The sequence below is a fragment of the Tupaia chinensis genome, unplaced genomic scaffold (assembly GCF_000334495.1).
Source record: "Tupaia chinensis unplaced genomic scaffold, TupChi_1.0 Scaffold000253_1, whole genome shotgun sequence".
NCBI lineage: Eukaryota > Metazoa > Chordata > Mammalia > Scandentia > Tupaiidae > Tupaia > Tupaia belangeri.
In genome coordinates this window covers 719,782-728,340 of record NW_006159733.1, presented here as the reverse complement: position 1 = coordinate 728,340, position 8,559 = coordinate 719,782, and the positions used below count along the sequence as shown (strand labels likewise).

General features: G+C 45.1%; 1 pseudogene; it reads right to left on the bottom strand.

Annotated features, from left to right (window-relative positions):
• Nucleotides 1–5,888: 5,888 nt before the first annotated feature.
• On the bottom strand, nucleotides 5,889–6,294 carry LOC102472391 (60S ribosomal protein L27 pseudogene; annotated as a pseudogene).
• Between the last annotated feature and the right edge of the window lie 2,265 nt (nucleotides 6,295–8,559).

The window sequence follows — 8,559 nt, the reverse complement described above, 5'->3', positions numbered from 1 at the left end:
CAAGGAGTCGGCCATGTGGGATCCACCGCCTTAACCACCATGCCCCCTGCTGACTCTATGTCTGAGTTTTAAACAGTGGACTATCAGTAGTCACTACCTTGCTCAGTTATTGACTGTTTTCTGGCTTGAATTTTACTTTACTATCCTAATCTTATCTTTCTGAAAAGCATGGTTACAGATGTATCTCTCCTGAACAAAATATTATGGAAAAAGGTTTTGATGCAGTTTGAAAGTCTTCCACAGGATTAAAAAAAACCCCTAATTTATATCCACACGGCGTGTGTGGGGGGATGTCTTTCATCTTCTTTCTTTTTTTTTTTAATAATATTTAAAAGAATTATTTATTTATTTATTTCTATTTGTTATTGTTATTCTTTTTCTTTATTTGATGAGAGAGAGAGAGAGAGAGAGAGAGAGCGAGAAAGGGAAGGTGAGAAAGCAAGTCCGGGACTTGAACCATGGTTGGCTATGTGGGAATCCAGCGCCCTTATCCACCACACCACCTGCTGGCCCCCATCTTATTTCTTTCTATCATCTAGAATTATGGTCTTTAAAAAAAGCTTCCTTGTTTAGTTCTTTGTTTACCATCTTTTCTTGAATAAGCTATATTTTTGTTGGTTTTTGTATTACACAGAATTGGGCTCAGCTGCAAATGATAGAAAACCCTTTAAAACTCTGCGACTTAAATATCGCAAACGCTTACCGCTCTCTGATACATCTGGGAGGGACAGTCCATGCTTCCTGGTACAGCAGCTCCGAGGTCCCAGGCTCAGGACCGCGGCGTCTTCCAGCTTTCTGTTCCACTGTCTGACAGACGTCTGTCAATAGTGTCTATCCTCAGGATCAATTCTGGCCCTGGGTCAGCGTGGCAGCTGGAATTCTGCGTTCAGTGTTTTCCTCATGGGGTGGCCTGGTGCCCAGGTCCAGGCAGACAGTGCCTGTGAGAATCTGGTGCCTGTGGGGGATGAAATAGATAATAAACTTCAAACACAGTGATGGCTGTTTTTATGTGTCTGCTTGGCTAGACTATGGTGCCCAGTTATTTGGTCAAAGTCTGGATATTGCTGTGAAAGTATTTTGCATATGTGATTGACACCATCAATTGACTTGACCTAAAGGAGTTTCTCTGTCTAGGTGGGCCTCATCTAATTAGTTGAAGGCCTTATGAGCAAAACCCGTGGTTTTCCTGAGAGGAAGCCGTGTCCAGACTGTAACATGGAACTGCCTGTCCAGCCCGCTGACCTGTCCGACAGATTCGGGCCTGCTAGCCTGAATGTTATTCAGTGCACAAAGATTTATGGCTGAGGGGACCGGCCGTTAACATAATGGCTATGTCACTGGACTGCTGTGTAGTCGACCGCAGTTCGAGTCCCAGACCTAGTGGCTTAAACTGGGCGCGTGTGCGTGTGTGCCCAAGATCCCGAGAAGAGAATGGAGGAAAAGGGATTGTGGCGTGGCCATCCCCTCTGGGGGGTGATTTCTCACTTTCTGTCTCTCTGTCTCACTCTGTCTTTCTGGTGAGCGCATGTGCTCTATAGCAAAAACTCCCCCCCCACCAAGCAAAAAAAAAAAAAAAAAGAAGAAGAAAAAAAGATTTATGGCTGAGTTTTATTGTTATTTAATTTTTATTTAGATTTTTGCCACAGGATGTGTATGCATACCAGAGAGAGACAGAGAGAGAGGGAAAGTGAGAAATCCTATCATATCAGCCAGTTCTTTAACGTCTCCATCTCTCCCTCTGTGTCCTATTGATTGTTTCTCTGGGAAAAACCTAACTATTGTAAAAACACTGAAAACAGTGCTGCGGCCCAGGAATAGCCTCAGCTGTTACTGCCAGTGTCACCCCATTCAGGGAACTGAGAGTTTGTTTCATTGCTTGGCTTTGCTCCTGAGTCCCACCTATGGGGTTTTCAGTCTGGGGAGCTGAGCTGTGACTATTGTTAGGGTCCTTCCCTGCTTCCTTCTTTCCTTCTTGAATTGCCAGAGGTTATGCACTCACCAGAGACAGAGAGAGAGAAAGGGGTGTGATCACACTGCAAGTCCTTCTTCATTTCTCTGCCCTGCTGGGATCTGCGTGTGCACACGTGCCCAGTGTGTTTTGCAGATCACCAGGCCAGGATTCAAACTATGGTCTGCCATGTGGGACCCAGGTACCTTAATCACTAGGCTATAGGCCAGCCCTACTGTTTGGTCTTCTGTTTGTGTTAATACATCATTCCAGGAGCTTAGGAGGGAGCCTCCTCCCCTCCACACACACACCCAGTACTTGCCCAGGGCCCCCTGCATTAGGCCTGCGTGTTCCTGCTGGAAGCCCTGGAGCTCCAGGGTACACAGTCTGAAGGCTGGGTGGGTGCTAGGTTGAGGGCTAAGTGGAGCCAGGTTCCAGCTGTGTCAGGTGGATATTTTCCCTTAATTTAGATCAATTAAAGGAAGAAATTATTGGAGATCTGCAGGTTGGCATGGTGGTTAAGAGTGCTGAACACGTACATAGCTGATAGTGGTTTGAGTCCTGGACCTGGCGGCTTGCTCGCTCTCTCTCTCACTCTGTTCCTCTCTGGATCCTTTGAACAACGAGTGAAAGCATGAAGTATTGATAGACAGGCTACATGCTCTTTGTGCCCTCTTTAATAAAAAGGTGGTTATTACCCATTTGACATTTTATGTGCTGTTGGAGCTTCCTGGAGAAATAAGAGTTGCTTGACTTAAGGACCAGCAGATGGCGTAATGGTTACGTCGCTGGACTGCCACATAGTCAACCACGGTTTGAGTTCTGGACCCCCACCTGGTGGCTTAACACTCAAGCTGAGTGCATGCGCGTGCATGCCCAAGATCCCGAGAAGAGACTGGAAAGAGAAGGGATTGCAGTGTGGCCATCCCTCCTCGGGAGTGATTTCTCACTTTCTGTCTCTCTGTCTGTCTCTCTGGAGAGCACACGCGTCCTATAGCAAAAACTCTCTCCAGGGGGAAAAAAAAGAGTTGCTTGACTTACAGAGACAACATGGAGGAAATATAAACTAAAAGCAGGTCTGAAACGGCATCGGCATCTGTGCACCTGTCACTTAGCTCCGGGGGCGGGGCGATAACATACCTACTTCGTGGATGTGTGAGAAATACCAAGGATAATTGACTCACCGCTTTCCTCCCTCCAGTTGGAACCTGGCCAGCCTCTGAGGGGCAGGAGCTTCTAGTTTTTCACGCTGCGCTCTGTGAGGCTTCACCTTACCTAGTGCTGCTTGAACCGAGTATGAGGTGTGTGATTTTGCAGTTGAATCAGCAAGCTGATTTTCTTAGTCATGAAGTTTTCATTTTCTCCTTTATTTCTCTTTTTAAGTGATATTTTGGTTTCTATTGTTTTATTTTACAGGCTATTCATGGTCTTGGTATGGAGACACAGTTATCTGTTGTTCCTCTTTGTGACTCCAATAATGCAAAAATTTGCATTCATATACGTTTTATTATTTGAGAGGTTTTTGCTATAGGGCGCATGCGCTTGCCAGGAAGACAGAGACAGAGAGACAGAAAGCGAGAAATCACCCCCTGGAGGGATGGCCACGCCGTAATCCCTTCTCCTCCATTCTCTTCTCGGGCTCTTGGGCACGCATGCACACACATGTGCCCAGTGTGAGTTTAAGCCACTGTGTCTGGGACTCGAACCGTGGTTGACTACATGGGAGTCCAACGACATAGTCATTATGCTATCTGCTGGTTCCACATAAGCTTTTTTTTTTTTTAAGAATTATTTTTATTTAACTTTATTTATTTATTTTATTTTTTAAATTTGACCAGAGAGGGACAGAGCAAGAGAGAGAGAGAGAAAGGGAAAGTGAGAAAGTAAGCTCCCAGATCCAAGACTCGAACCGTAGTCAGCCATGTGGGAGTCCAGCGTCCTTAACTACCACACCACCCGCCAGCCCCTCACATAAGTTTTTAAAAAAATATGTGCTAAGAGGGGCTGGCAGGTAATGTGGTGGTTAAAGGTGCTGGATTCCCATACGGTTGACCCTGGTTTGGGTCCCAGACTTGGCGACTTGCTTTCTCACTTTCCCGTTCTTTTTTTTTTTTTTTTTTTTGGGTGGTTTTTTTCTTTGCGTCGTTTTTTGCTATAGGGCACGTGCACTCACCAGACAGACAGAGAGAGACGGAGAGACAGAAAGCAGGAAATCACCCCCCCCCAGGGGGATGGCCATGCCACAATCCCTTCTCCTCCATTCTCCTCTCAGGATCCTGGGCACGCACGCACACGCACCCGGCGTGAGTTTTAAGCCACCGGGTCTGGGACACGAACTGTGGTCGACTACGTGGGAGTCCAGCGACATAGCCATTATGCTAACTGCTGGTCCCTCACTTTCCTGTTCTTGCTCTCTCTTTCTGTCTCTGTCTCTGTGTGGTCAAATTAAAAATAAATAGTAATAACAAATGGAATAAAATACATAAACAATTCTTTTAAAAATGTCATTTTAATATTCTAGAAATGTTCTCATTGATCACATTGAACAAACTATATAAATTGTTTTATCTCCTTACCCCTTCCACATGTGAACCTTTAAAAAATATTATTATTTGTTTAATTATTATTATTTTATTAGCTATAGTGCCCATGGATTCACCAGAGAGAGGCAGACAGAGAGAGAAAGAGAGAAGGAAAGTAAGAAAGCAAGCCACCAAGTCCAGGACTTAAACTATGGTCGACCATGTGGGAGTCCAGCGCCTTAACTCCATACCACCTGCTGGTCCCTCCTCTATATAACACTATATTCATTTATTTGAAGAATAAAACACATGCACACACAAAATCTTCCCAAAGGTATTTCACTAGCTTTTAAAATTTCTTCAAAAATTTCAGGTATGGGGTGGGTAGATGGCATGGTGGTTAAGGGCACTGGACTCCCACATGGCCAACCAAGGTTTGAGTCCCAGACCTGGTGGCTTGGTTTCTCACTTTTCCTCTCTCTCTCTCTCACTCTGTCACCCTCTGGTCAAATTAAAATAAGTAAATAGATAAATTTAAATAAAATAATTCTTTAAAAAAATTTCAGGCACAATATAAGATAATTTTGTAATGAGTTAAATCCATTGTCAGTTTAGACCACATGACTAGTTTTCCATAGAGTTGGACTCGAAATAGGATTTATATGTTATTCTCCCATTTTTTTTTCTTTTTTTTTTTTAAAAAAAATTTCAGGCCGGCAGGTAGCCTAGTAGTCCAGGTGCTGGACACCCCAACATTGTTGGCCACGGTTTGAGTCCTGGACCTGGTGGTTTGCTTTCTCACTTTCCCTCTTTCTCTCCCTTTCTGTCTCTGGTCAAATAAAAATAAATGAATGGGGGACCAGCAGTTAGCATAATGACTATGTTGTTGGACTCCCATGTAGTCGACCGTGGTTCGCGTCCCGGACCTGTTGGCTTAAAACTCACGCTGTGTGTGTGTGTGCATGCCCAAGATCCCGAGAGGAGAATGGAGGAGAAGGAATTGTGGCATGGCCATCCCCCCCGAGGGATGATTTCTCGCTTTCTATCTCTGTCTCTCTCTGTCTGGCGAGTGCATGAGCCCTATAGCAAAACCCTCTCAAAAACAAAACAAAACAAAACAAAATAAATGAATGGATAAAAAAAAATTAAATAATAAATAATTAAAAAAAAATTTTTCCCCAGAGATTATGAGCGCTCACCTCAGAGAGACAGAGAAAAACGCAGAGCAGGAAAGGGAGAAGTTATTAATACTTCCCACAGGGCATGGTCATGCTGCTATCCCTTCTCCATTTCTCCCTCCTGTTGGGATTTTGCACATACACACACACATGCGTGCCTGTGTGCAGCAGTTTTTTCTTTCTTTTTTAATCACTTTTTAAAAAAGAATTATTTTATTTAATGACTGAAACATAAAACATCTAAAACCGCAGCTCCTGGAAGAACCTCTTGTTCTTGCCTGTCTTGTACCTCTCTTTGAACTTGACCTTTGCCTCCCTCCGGGCCTTGTGTTTAAGAGCAGGGTCTCCGAAGACTTCCTTGTTGACCCAGTTTTCTCCAAGGGACTATCCACAGAGTACCTTGGAGGCATGAGGCGATTGTAGTTCTACTGTACAAAGGACTTGCTCTTTGACCCCTTGGTGATTTTCTTCTTGCCCATGGCAGCCGTCACTTTGTGGGGAGAGCGGTCTATCCCAGCCACAGAGCGTAGTTGTAGGGGTGGTCTGAGGTGCCCTCATCAGTGTGCTTCACGATGACGACTTCGTGTCTGGAGGAGCGTCCAGCCAGTACCATCACCACTCTCCCGGCTTTCACGAACTTGCCCATTTCGACCGCAGCCATCAGGGCCTACCACACCTGGCAGAATTTTCGAGCTACTGGGTCGGGACTGGGTCCACACAATTGGCCATGTGGGATCTGTAGTAAGCTTTTTGTCTTAATTAATTTTCCAGTGGGTGAGTGTGCTTGCTGGTGATGAGAGAGAGACACACACACGCACACAGAGAGAACCCCTCCAGGGGGCATAGTTACACCATTTCTCCTTCGTTTTGGGATCTGGGCACAAACACACATGCACCTGGGGTGTTTCTCAAGCCGCACAGTCCGGGTCTCCCACTGTTGGGTGGCATCCGGCCTCCTTAACCACCACTAGCTAATCCTAGTCTCTCATTTTTTAAAAGAAGTTTATTTCGGGCCAGCAGGTGACGTGGTGGTTAAGGTGCTGGACACGCCCACATGGCTGACCTTGGTTCGAGTTCCACCGTGGTGGCTTGCTTTCTTACTTCCTCTCTCACTCTCTCTCATAAAGTTGAAATAAATGAATGAATAAATAAAATAAAATAAAATTAAGTAAACAATTCAATAAAAAAAGAAGTGTATTTCTTCTATGAGAGAGAGATTTTTTTTTTTTTTCCCTTTGGATAGGTTTATGCTATAGGACGCGTGCGCTCGCCAGACAGACAGACAGAGACAGAGAAACAGAAAGCGAGAAATCACCCCCCAGGGGGGATGGCCACGCCACAATCCCTTCTCCTCCATTCTCCTCTCGGGACTTTGGGCAGGCACACACATGCGCCCAGTGTGAATTTAAGCCGCCGGGTCCGGAGCTCGAACCACGGTCGACTACGTGGGAGTCCAGTGACATAGCCATTACGCTAACTGCTGATCCCCCGCAGCAGGGTTTTTATGTACAATCCACCAGACTTCCGTCAGCCATGATCATGGGCACAGGAGTGCTGAGGGCGCTCCCCAGGCATGAACCTGGGCCTTCTCACGTGGGGCAGCCTTGCCAAGTGCCACATTTCTTGTGGTGCCACCATCTGACCCCTTACTCTCTCCTTTTTAAAAGCCATCATCTGTGAATGGTGATATATTTTATTCAACTTTTTGTTTACAGTAACTTCAAACAGAAAACTTCTTTTTCTTTCTGGAGAGTTTTTTGCTATAGGGCATGTGCACTTGCCAGAAAGAGAGAGACAGAAAGCAAGAAATTACCCCCCCCCAGAGGGGATGGCCATGCTGCGGTCTCTTCTCCTCCATTCTCCTCTTGGGATCTTGGGCACACATGCACATGCGCCTGGCATGAGTTTAAGCCACTGGATCTGGGACTTGAACTGTGGTCGGATACATGGGAGTCCAGCTACATAGTCATTACACCAACTGCTGGTCCCCAGACACAAAACTTCTAAGTATAGTACAAAGATCCTTTGCACACTCCCTGCCTAAATTCATCAATTGTCATTAAAATTTTTTTCTTTATTTGTGACAGACTCTGTGTGTGTGTGTGAGAGAGAGACAGAGACAGAGACAGGGAGAGAAGAACTCTCTGCAGAATCCGGTCATTTGCATGGCCAACGTGCTTCAGTCCGACCGGGCCTGGTATTTGAACCAATTATTAATATTTCACTACATTTACTTTCTCTGCTTACGCACATGCACACACACACACTATTATTATTATTTTCCTTTTTTTTTCTATAGGTTGCACATGCTCACTGGAGAGAGAGAGAGAGAGAGAGAGAGAGAGAGAGAGAGATATTCCCCAGCAGGGTCTTGATGTGCAATCCACTAGAAAGAGAGGGAAAATGGAAAATTATCCCCGCAGGGAGAATGGCCATGCTGCAACCCCTTCTCCTCTATTCCCTTCTCAGGATTTTGGGCACTCACACATACGTCTGGCATTTTCAAGGTGCTAGGTCCAGGACTTGAACTGCGGAGTCAGCTCTGTGAGATCCAGCACCTTAACTACCACATCACCTGCTGGCTCCATAGTTTTTTCATCACATGCATTTTGATGACTTTGTGAAGACCTGTTGTATATCCATAGTACAATGATCAATATTGGTAAATTCAACATTGTTAGAATATTATCTAATAATATTCCATAGTCAACTTCATCAATTATCTAATAATGTCTTTCATAGTATTTTTTCATTTTAAATTGCCAGTGGGCAAGTGCATTTGCCAGAGAGAAAAGAGAGAGAGAGCACGTTCCTCCAGTGGGGCCTGGTCACAATCCTTTTTCCTCCATTTTTCTGTCCTGTCAGGGTTTTGGGCATATACACACCTGGTGTGTTTTCAAGCCACTGAGCC